This window comes from Notamacropus eugenii, chromosome 4 (genome assembly GCF_028372415.1).
Source record: "Notamacropus eugenii isolate mMacEug1 chromosome 4, mMacEug1.pri_v2, whole genome shotgun sequence".
NCBI classification, from domain to species: domain Eukaryota; kingdom Metazoa; phylum Chordata; class Mammalia; order Diprotodontia; family Macropodidae; genus Notamacropus; species Notamacropus eugenii.
This window is the reverse complement of record NC_092875.1, coordinates 195,246,541-195,258,819: the sequence shown is the minus strand read 5'-3', so window position 1 is coordinate 195,258,819 and position 12,279 is coordinate 195,246,541. Positions and strand designations below refer to the sequence as shown.

General features: G+C 36.7%; 2 long non-coding RNA genes across 26 annotated transcripts in view; one reads left to right on the top strand and one right to left on the bottom strand.

The window, feature by feature from the left end:
* The window catches only part of LOC140500898 (uncharacterized), a 520,520-nt gene that overhangs the window by 13,994 nt on the left and 494,247 nt on the right, over nucleotides 1-12,279 (bottom strand). The gene's annotated exons all lie outside the window — the stretch shown is intronic.
* LOC140500899 (uncharacterized) lies at nucleotides 1,005-4,519 on the top strand. Its single transcript, XR_011965966.1, has 3 exons — nucleotides 1,005-1,406; nucleotides 1,840-1,937; nucleotides 4,245-4,519. It is a non-coding gene; the product is annotated as an uncharacterized lncRNA (long non-coding RNA).

The window sequence follows — 12,279 nt, the reverse complement described above, 5'->3', positions numbered from 1 at the left end:
AACATTCTCTTTCAGTAGAAAATAATTTGAAAGGAGAAAATAGAAATCTTTCTCAAATAAACTCCTACATGCAAACATTTTCAATAGCACAGAAGAGGGTTGGGGGCAGGGGAGGGAGGGAACCAAGCACTTTTCAATGAAATATAGAAGTAAGGAAATAGGTATTTTTGAAACCAAAGCAAAGCCAATAAGTGAAACAATGTCATACCATGAATTACGCCAAGGAAACTTGCAAAACTCATTGAAACCGCAAACCCTAACACTTAACTTAGTTTGGGGTTTTGGCAAGAATGAGACTCTGCTCTAAGGTATATACAAAATTTGAGTCAAATTTACATTACCCTCAGAGACAATACAGCCCCACTGCATTTCCCTTTGGTTCTTTCTCTACATCTGATCTCTTCTCACTCTCCTCAAAGAGTTATCCCCTTCACCTGGAAAATGGAGTTTAAGCTGACTAAACTCGAAACTGTACTCTAATCAGGAAGGTATAAGCTGTGATAAGACTTAAAACTCCCTTTTCCTGCAACATCTCTTTTCCTCCACACAATATCATGCCATATGGAATGGCTGAGCAACAAATTGAACTCCACAACTTTATTTATTAAGCAACTACCATTGGTAGGTTCCTGGGGAAGGATACAAAGTGTTGTTGTTTAAGGAATAATTACTGCTTTCAAAAAAGTTACAGTTTAGCAAAGGACAAAAGATACGACAAATGAATATAAAAGAAAATGGAATGTGATGGATGCATGGGAGAAATACAAAGTATTTTGAGAGCTCTTAGAAAGGAAAGATATTTGGCAGCTGCATAACTAATCATGAATCTATTGCTCTGAAATCCCTTCACAAAGGAGAGCTCTGCAGTGTAGGTTATTATCTGTCCCATGCCTAGGAATCATGGAATTTTAATGCTATTTTTTATGACAAGAGGAGATTACTACATGGACTAGATAACTTCTGTTCTATGCCAGGCCACATTGTTCTCTTCTGACACAGTGTTAGAATAGTAATTTGAGAAGTTCTATGGAACTATGGAGGTCAGGCAACTTCAGTGGCAAGCAATTGCACTATTACAGTAGTGGTATAGAGAGGCACTTTTAGCTGAGATATTTAAGGAGAAGGAAGGGTGGTGATCATTCTAGTGGATAATTAGACTAGCCACTAATCTTGCCTTTAGGTAGATTTGATTGCATGTGGAGCATGGGTCAGACCTGGGTAAGCTTTCAGCCATGGAGGAAAATAGGATTGCACTGTCTGGGTTGCTGGGAAATTTTCCCTTATTGGATGTATGACTGTGTGTCTCTTCTGGATGTGGTGGCCCACATTCACACTCACAAGCGGAGGGAGCCAGAGACGTGGAGTGTTCTGTCTGTATATCCGATACACTGGGCATTTTGTGTGTGGTAGGTTCACTTAACGTTCACCTAGTTGGTATTGGGATTGTGGGGAGAAATTTTCTGCTAAGGGTTGAGTCTATGACATTGATTTTTTTTTAACATTTCTAAAGTTTGTGCTCCTAATACAGCAATTATTCAGAGATTCTGTGCCATCAGCCTACAGGAATGCTTAAGAGCCAAAACAAATAATACACAGTAAAATGTAGAGCCAATCGCATTTTGAAAAATCTGTCTAAGAAAGGGGGAGGGGGAAATGATGAAACAGCTAAACTAGACCACCCCCATGCTAAGTACCTATGTGATACATAGCTCCCTATACACTTGCCACTGTTTGGTGCCTAACAAGTATTTAATCAATGCTATTGATTGATTGATATAGGCTTTCAGGTGTTTCAAGGAAAATAGCGTATTCATTCTATATCTCTTCCATTTAACCCAGTTCAGATCCTGAATCTCTCCAGATTATTTTCCACCTCTCCCCCAGTAGCCTTCTGACAGAAGAACTGCTTCCACTCCTGTGGCCTCTTCTTCTGATTGGTGAGTTTTTCTTTAGAGCCTCCATTTGAGGAACTGACCATGCCAGCCATGGTTGCTGCTTGCCCAACTCAGCTCTTGACTCAAAAGAGGAAGAAGAAATGTGGAAATAACACTAAATTTGGAGTTAGAGTTGTTTGGTATAAGTGCTAGCCCTATGACTAATTATATGTGTGACCTAGAATAAATCAGTTCATGTTTCTCACACCTAAACTTCCCCCATCTCTGCAGAATGACCTCTAAAATCCCTCTGAGCTCTTCACCTTATGACTGTTTGCCATGGTGATGGGATAAATGGAAATATAAGTGAATGAGTTGAAATCACTCTCTTATAAGATTATTTTGGAAAGAAAAGTAGTCAGCTGCATTTTTGAGTCAAGTAAACTAGCATTTATTAAGTGCCTATGGTGCACTGGGCACTGTGCCAAGCTCTGGACAGTGTCCTCAACTCTGTTGCTTTGAGTATATTTTGAGGAGTAGGAGAAAGAAGGGGAAACTGGGGAGAATTCAACTAGCATGAATTGGGTCACTATCATAAAATAAGACCAGCTCTGGCTGATCTATTACCTAAAACAAGTAGTGCCACAGTGCCAAGCTTATCCTCTGCATTGTTCTCTGGCCTTTTTTCTGTGGAGGGTGCACTCTGTCTTTGAGGGCTTTTGATCTAATGCTCTTGAACTTGTACTTTATTTTCCTGACTAACTTTTAGATTCACTATTCTCTTTGGTGAGATTCTGTATCTGCCTTTGTTTACTCTGCTGATGGAGTGAATTTCATTTTTGTGTAGCCTGGGCTGCCCCCCTCTCCTCCAAGCTTGCTCACTTCCTCACACTCCAACTTGCTCTTAATCACCACTCATCCCTGACAAACACACTGGCTTCCTCTTTGCCCTGAAAGGACTCTAGACTAAACAATTCTGTACTCTTGCAACAACCATTAGTAAAATATCAAGGCATTCACTATTATTTTGATCAAATTATTTCATCTCCTTTGCTCCTATGATACCCAGTTTGGGCATCAGGGAGGAGTGGGCTTCCAGAACGTTATGGCTCTATTCCATCCTACCAAACTGGAAGATCAGACTATATAGACTACATTATATCTGTTGGCCAAGGACCAGTGTCATTATATTTCTGGGTATCCTTCACCAAATGGCTGCAGTAATGAATTCTGGGGCTATAGTTACAATCAAAGATCACATGCCAAGGCACAGAGGACTTTTGATGTATACCAATGACAGGAGTGACCACCATTAAAAAAATCAAGGATAAGTGTAGTCTTGGAGTTCAGTTCTGTAAACATACAACAAAACTTGGAAAATGGACTCTTCTACACTGATAAAGTAGGTAAGATTAATGTCAGAAAAAAAAAAAAGGTCACGTGAGGACAGCTAATGGTTCATTCAAAATCTGACCTAGAGAAGAATTTTGGACCAAAATTTGTATACTTTTTTGCCTTAGAGTAAATGTGCATAGGATAGGCTTATGGCAGTAAAATTTAACTTCCCAGGATTGCTATAGGAGATTGAATATGAACAGAGGCTAAGTGACTTGCCCAGGGTTAAACAGATAGTATGTGTTTAAGGCCAGATTTGAATTTGAGATCTTCCTGACTCCAGATCCAGTGCACTATTCACTGTACTACCTGCTATAAGGAATACATATAAATTTCATGAAAATGCACATGATTTCTTAAAAAAAAACCCATCCTCCAAGGTAAATTAAAGGAGTTAAGAATTGTTTCAAATTTCAAAACTCTCACTTATGAAACTCCATCTTCCAAACCACGAAACAAACAAAAAAGAAAAGAAAGAAAGAAAGAAATGATAAACCATGAGCTCATTTCTTTTAGAAAATAAAAGACCAGTAGGATAGCCAAAGCTAACATTACAGTCAAATCAGTCTCCAAGATACTAAAGACTAGGCCCATGGCAAGCTTGAGTTGTTGGTTACAGGTTATTAAGAGAGAATTTTAATTTGTATTTTTCACAATAAGATACTTTAGCTGAATAAAGGAAGGACAAAAGAAGTATGGAGTAGGTATTTGTTCTCTGTACTCAAGACCAAGTTCCTGAGATAGTGAAAGAAAATTTAGAGTCCAAAGGAAAAAGAAAACTGTTTAAGCCCCTAGAAAAAATGGTACAAAGGTACATTTCTCTACATTTGTATTTATCAACTTGAAGGCAATCATAAAAATAAACACATATATTCTGATGACATGAAGAAATTAACCTAGACCTGACAATAATTAAACAGCGAACATTCAATTGACATTAATGATTCTACTCTTTCTTTCTATTTTCTCATTTAGGTTTTCATGGGAATCTGTACAAGAGTTCTGAGTGAAGGTATCACTTTGCCTGCTGACATGGAAAGGAATGTAGAGTTGTGGATTACTAGAGGATCAAAAGGGAATGTGGACAAATAAGGGCTAGTTCACATATCAAGATTCTATGGCTTAATGATTCTCAGCCTAATGATTTCTCAAAACTATTTAAGAGGATGAGAATAATGAAATACCAACATGGAAGCTTGAAGCCATATTGGTTACCCTGGAGAAATACAAATAACAAAATTCTTGTTCATTAAAAATCCCATAAAATACTTTGGTACTTTGTTGAATCTGTGACCTCATCTAAGGGGACTTCCAATAGTCCAAATTGGGAAACATTCATGTCTCTTCAGACAGTGAGATTTCCTGTCTCTCTGAACACTTCCTATGTATGTCCTCCTGAACATTTCCACAGGAAGTACATCCAAAGGACTGCCAATGAGCACACCTTCTTTGTATCTAGTGTTCTCTAGCCCAACTCCTTTTCTGGTTCTATAGCTCTTTGAATTCATTCCTTCATTAGTAATATGTTATAACCTATTCATGCCCAGTATGTGTCTTTTGAGTGACCAACTTTAATTTTTCCAAGATTATGGTATATGACTGATTAAGTTACACATTATTTGAGCCATTAATATCACTAAAAGAATAGTTGTGCTAATAAGATTTATTTGTTTTGGGAAGAAGCTGGAGATCACTGAAGGCAATGCGTAATTCCCTAAATGCAATGCATTACAATTTCTTCATTCTATTCAATTCTAAGCCCATGTTTCTGTCTCTGATTCATGGTATGTATACTGATACATCAGCTCTATGGACTGTCCAACTACAGATCATATTATGGACAATAAGCATTCTTCATCCATTTGAATTTTTCTTGCAAACTAACCTCTTCTGAATAATTATGGCTTTCATTTAGTAGGATTTGCAATGTCCTAGGGCTTACTGAAATCTGCTGATGCCATCCCTAATTAGGAGCATCTGGAGGTCCTCGCCATATATAAGAGTCTTTCTTCCATTTGGACTCTGTTCTATACATACTCCATAACCAAAAGAGCAGAAAATGAAAAAAAAGGGAAAAAACCAATGAAGTATAAATATAACACCTGCTCTTAAAATAAGTGCTAAAACCTCATAGATATAGGAATCTGAAAAGTGTTCATAATTTGACTCAGTTTTCAGAGAACATTGGGGTCATTCAGACATCCACATTGCCCTTTCTTAGTGATCTACTCACATGTTTAGGGGCACTTTATATATTAAACTACATATTAAACCCTGAGTAGGGAAGAGAGGTTGTTCTAAGCTTTCAACAACTTTCTGCCATATCAACTAAGTTAAATTTAAAAATATTACATTTATTTAACTATATTGTCCTCACTTAGCACTTATCTCCAAGGATTTCCATAAAAAGTGAAATCACATACCAACTTTCATAATGCTCCAACATATAAGAAGAAAGACCAGAGGAAACAGAATGATATTTTTAAAAAATCCAGTGTCCTGATTTTAATGTAGCCTTCACCTCTCTTTATGCTGACTGCTTACGAATGTACTATAATAAAGATCTCATTTTCTTTCTTAAAATAAGAGGCAAGCAGTATTCCATACTAAAGTAGAGAATCATATAATGTTAGAGCTAAGAGGGACTTGAGAGATCATCTCTCTGTAGTCTTCTTATAAGCAAGAACTACTTTACATATCCCGTAAATCTCAAATTTCAAAGTACCACAGGAGAGAGTGCAATTCTTATTATTAAGGCCTTGAATGGGGTGCCGTAGAGGACCCTAACACAACCTTTATCCCTGCTCCTGGATATCTTAGAAAATTCCAGGGAGTACATAGTAGAAATCATAACTGGATTTACAATATAGCTTTCAAAAGGCTTGAAGATCCATTATAGAGATTGAGAGATTGGCCGAAAAGGAAGGACTTTAGAGATCATCTAAATTCACCCTCCTTGTTTCATAAAAATACTTAACCCCAGAGAAGGGAAGCATTTTGCCCAAGATCGCACAAGTTTTAGTGTCCAAGTACCTAGTCAAACCTGAGCCTTGTGACTCCTAGTTAAATACTCTTAAAGCTTTCTGGCTGCTTCATTTGACAAATTAGAGACTGAGACTCAGAGATTACATAATATGCCTGGCCTAAAACAACAGTTTTATTAGTGGCAGGATCAGTACTAGAACTAAACTTTCCCAGTTCCCAGACATATGGCTTCTCATCAATAAATTGCTTCTACCTGAATATTAAAATCTATAGAAGATTAACTCAGTGGATCTGCACAGAGAAAATACCTTAAATCTCTTAGAAGAGGTAACCAAACCTGTTGCCCTTAGTCCACCCTTGATAAATATGTATTCTTTTAATGAATAATTATTGACAGCAAGAAATTATTGCAGCAAGAAATATTAGTGACTCATCCAACACCTGAGGTTCTTTAGGAGAACTGTCCAACACTGAAAAATCAGTTAAAATATTTTCCCAATTGAATACATAGTTTTGTTGCTTGTTTATTTTATATGTGTGAATAAAGAAATGGTATGAAGACCATACCATCTTCCTCGTGATCTGTCATTTCCCATTATTTCCTAAAACCATATAAATGTTAGTAAATCCATGCCATGAATGGTGTAGATGGATTTCCCATTTTCTAAAAAACATGCAAGTCTAACAACAAAATCTCTTTCAAATTTAAAAAAATGATAACTGTCACTGAACAACTGAAAACAGAAGATGTGATTAAAATCTTTTCTAATGAAAGCCTTTAGAAATGGATCCATATTGAGTCTAGTTACATGATGGGTTGCAGATGCCTTGTTCAGGTGTAATTTGAATCCACATTATACTTAATAAACCACAGTATGTTCACTTGTCCTATTAAAACTGCATTCTACCTTACTGGGGCTGAATAATTTGTATAAAATTGATTGCTACAGTTCTCACTAGAAGTTCTAATTGCATTCCTGGTATAACTTAAAATGATAACCTTATCTTAATTAGTAGCATACTGCAGAAAAGCTTGTGAAAGCCTCTGAGAATTAACCTGCATTTTTAAACAGAAGCCTTGGGGCTTTTTAAATTTTTTTAAATTCATGTTGAACACATGAGCCAATGCTAATTTATCAGAAACAACAATGGAAAATAATCAAATTGTGACAGAATAAGGAACATCGCTAATACCTTCTCTAGTCACACAGTTTGGTTTTCAGTGAGTAGGGCTAGACCCACCCACTGTTAGGAGCCTCAGCTGTAGTGGTGGTCAGTGATACACTGCACTGAGGCCAGACATGGCTCTTAGCCATTCCTTCTACTCACACATGCATTAATGATGTTAGCCTATTATGGAAGTAATGAAACAAAAAGGCAGAGGACGCTTGATTCCTCTTCACTACTCTATACTATCTCTGGTGATCTCTTAAGCTCCCATGTCAGGTGCCTACCATAATCAGCACAGCCTCAGTTGCTACTGAATTGCCCCCAACCCAACCTTTCTGATACTTATTTTGTCTAACTCAAAGTTAGACAAACTCACCAAATGCCCTGAAGGGAAAGATTCTATCAGTGACTGTAAAATGGTGTTGGCCAGAGTGGGGGGTGGGGGGGGAAGAGAAATAGATGACCTCCAAGGTCTCTTCTAGCTTGAAATCTATGATTCCATGAAAATGTTCCTAGCCAACACTTAAGGTTCTTAACCACTGTTGTCTCATGGATCTCTCTGGGAGTCTGGTGAAAGGCATAGATCTCATTTCAGCATAGTGTTTTTAAAATGCGTCAAAAAACATATAGGATTACAAAGAAAACCAACTATATAGAAATAAAGATTTACGTTTTTCCCATCCAAGTTCATGGATCCTCTGCAATCTATCCATTATCCCAGATTAAGAACCCCTATTCTACTCTAGAGTCTGAATGCAGATGGAAGCATAATATTTGTTTTTTACTTTCTCATGGTTTTTCCCTTTTGTTCCGATTCTTCTTTCACAACATGACTAACGTGGAAATATGTTAGTATGTTTGTACTTCTACAGCCTATATCAGATTTTGTGACATATTGGGAGCGGGGGAAGGAAGGGAGGGAATTTCAAACTCAAAATCTTATAAAAGGGAATGTTGAAAATTAATAATATGTAAATTTAACATAAAAAGAACCCCTGTTCTACACTACTAACATGGCAATCATTTGAGCAGTAGTTTATCAACTACCAGCTATAAGTTGAATGATAAGGCATTGTCTACATGCCTACAGAAATATAAACATATAGCACATAAAATAGGTTATAAGAAATTGTCTTAAACTATCTTTTTTAGCAAATTAGAAGGGTCAAAGGAAGTTTTTAGGGGAAAAGACTAGATTTTGTAGCAAAGGAGTATAAGTTTACTCATTACACAAGTGAATTTTACTAATAATTTTGATAAAAAGAAGACATCTAGCAAGAATTGACCCTTCAGATATACCATCCAAAATCTACTTAGTGACTCATGACATATTACCAGTGCAATTCTCTTAGGAAACTTCTAGGAAAGTGTCACTATCAAAAATATATTCTGCAAAATGTTGGCTGAGATCTGTCACTTGCCTTGAAATGGGGATACCATTTGGCTATAATTGGTCTCAGTTAATTAATGTAAATTCAAGTTGTCCTTCTTTGAGAATAGGAAGTTGGTTCTTTGGTAAGAATACACTTTAATTTGCAAATAAATATAATGTAAGCTTGTCTATATGAAATTAGTCAAAAATAGCTAAATAGTATTATTATAGAATGTAACTATCAGGAATAAATATTAAAATGTAATAGAATATGGTAAGTTATAAATGTTTCAAATATCTTTGGTGTTCTAGAGACTGCCTTAATTAAAATTCCATTTAGCTTAATTTATATGCACAGAATACAGAAAAATCAAACATGGGAAAAGACAGGTGGCACATGAATACTAGTTCTAGAATACAGTCTAAAAATTTGCATCCTTAGAAAAATCATCATTTTCTTCCTCTTCACTAACACCACTGAAGTGCTCATATAGGACAGAAACACATGCTTTTTATTTATTTTAGTGTTCTCTTATACAAGACATAGCATTTCACAGATGTATTACTATGTATGCACGTGTGTATATAATATATATGCAAATTCACATTATCTCTGAAGTCCCATAAATGTCTGTATATTGCTCTGCACACAAGCTCTAAAATTCTACTTCTGGGCATGAGAAAAGAGATTAAAGATTTCTGAACATATATTAGAATGGCAAAATGGGATGAGGAGAAGCAAACAGTCTAATATTAATCTGGCATGAAAATTCCATTGCAGATAGATACTTCAATCAACAGATTTTTTTTAAAAAAGTAATACTAATCAATTCTATTTAACTAGATCATTTATGTTTCATTAAAAAAGCGTCTTTGTATAATTTAACTTCCAGTTGATTTTTTAGATTTGACAGTCAAATACTGCATGTATCTCTGAGTAAGAAACCTTTTGCCATTACTGCCTCATCCTCATTTACAACATTAATGTGCTAAACAGGGGCTGCAGGAAAATCTTCAATTATTTTAAAACATTCTATTTCATGTTTCTGTTGATTCTCCTGCATGGGAAACATGATCATCATCACCTCGGGTGAGATACCAATAAGAATTTTGCTAGCCCCTTATAAATCCATTTATCACTCCTATGAAAGTCACTGCCTGCTTTTAACAAAGATAATGTATGTTATTGGGATTATACCACTGCATGCAGACTCATTAAAGAGAGATAGACCAAAATTTATGGCTAAGCCTTTGGACAGCAGGGCATTATTTTAACCATAAAATCTCGATCTGCAAGGAGAGTGGCCAAGCCAGAGGAACCATTAAAGACTTATAATTAGCATCAATCAATGTGACACTACTGTTGACATCTTTATTACTTTAAATACACTAATCAAATACTTCTGCATTGAGATAGAAAGATTGATAGGCAGCTAGACATAGAGAATGTCCCAATGGAGAACAATTTTAAATTATCTATTCGAAAGATAACAAAAAGACACTGGCATTAACTAAACAGAAACTTAATCCAATGGTAAGACTTGAGATAGAGATACTGGGTTTGGAGTGGCCAAACCCTGATGTCTTGGTTATCTCTAGCCTTTTGTCAAAATTAACACATACCTACCTGCCTCCCTTCTATGCACATCCCAACCAAATTTGCTGATTTGGAGAAGCAAATCACCCAAAGGAATGAGTAGCTTCAGGCTACTCTCTGTCATAGAAATAAATAGTTAAACACCAATGCCCAGCATTTACTCATTTCTCCAGCTCTCATGCTCTACAAATGCAGAAATGATGAAGTTAAGAGAGAGAGAGAGCTAGCTGATCTTGGTGTTATTTACATAATTACAATGGGGACTGTCAATATTATCTAATTGCATCAGTGCTCAATTTCATACCACACAGACTCTAAAATATGCTCTTATTATTACGGCTCATATAAATATTTCAGTATTAATGAGCAAGAAGCTGTTCAGCATCTTTGCCACCCCTCGGGCCCATATGGTCATGTACCTTAATAAGAGTAATTTTTAAGGAGACACTATTCTCCAAACAGTGCCACAGTGCCTCAGTGGTGACAAATAGAAATTCTGAATTAGGGTTGGGGACATCAATTCCAAATATGAACTGAGTTCTGATAAGGACCCTTATTTTGGAAACAGTTTGCTTTGGTGGTAGTCATTTTGTGTGTGTGTGTGTGTGTGTGTGTGTGTGTGTGTGTGTGTGGACAGGCTAAATCAAACAAGAATAAAGAGCTTACAAGGCAACTCCCCAAGGGAACAACTTCATTTCCTTCAAACAGTATTATAATAACAAATGCTTTCATTATTATGGTGATGAGGTCTGATGGTCATTAAGCTACAAGTTAGGTTTGATTTATAGGTTATCTGACTGATACACCCACCAAGAGGTTTAAAAACATATTAGATTGTCTCTGAATTACACATAAGGATTTCCCCAGATTGATTCTCAAATAAAAGAAATATATGCCATAGTCAGAATCTGGGTTTTGGTTTTCTTTTCAATTCCCACCCTTCATGCCCTCTTCCAAAGGCAATGGAAATGTGCCCACTGCTTCTCACGAATTCACTTGGGGACCAATCAGAGGTTGAAATAATCTACAGAAGCAGTTAACCCTCCCTCCCTCTACGTCCCCCTTTAAGTAATCTGAAACAGCATCAGCCCACTCAACTTCAGTTCAGCTTTTGAATTTAACATTACAGGAAAGAACATTTTCCATTACAACATGATAGCCTTACAGAGGCTAAGTAATGAGAAAATGCAGTAATTTGGCCATTGAAAATCCAATTAGCTTAAGCCAATATTTATCAAATCACTCCTCCTAAAACATTATACTTCAATTTTAAGTGAGTTACGGTACTTTGGATTGTCAAGCCAATAGCTTTCTCCAATGAAGTCATCAAACCTTTCAGGATCTTGTATTCATTTTTAAATGCCCCTGCAACCCCTCTCAAGTGAGGACAGAAACCACTAAGATGAGGTTTACCTGCACCAGAGACAGAAAGTAATGTAGTCTGAAAGAGATAAGTACAGAGGCAGCTAGACAGAGACAGAAGTAGAAACTGAGGCAGAAAGAGGGAAGGAGGGAGATGGAGACACTGAAAGATAGATGGTCAGAAAGCTACCTTGGGGGAAGCAAGAAGCTTGCCAGAGTGCAAAGTTTCTGTCATTCTGAAAATTATTTTACATCAACCAGATAGGATGCTTCTTTAGTAGCATCGATGTAGGTCTTGTATTCTGGTACATTAGGCATCATGTGGCTCTTGTTGACGTTCAAGGAATGGGGTAGATTATGCAACATTATATGAGACTGGCCTTCCCACTTACGGAAAAATTGCCAGTCAGTCAGCCACAAAAAGTCTGTTGGACACATGAGTCAGGGATGGGCACACCAGAATCAGGCTTTTGTGCTGAGTCCTTAACAAAGAAGTTGGTAATAAACAAGGCTTGTTCAGCTGG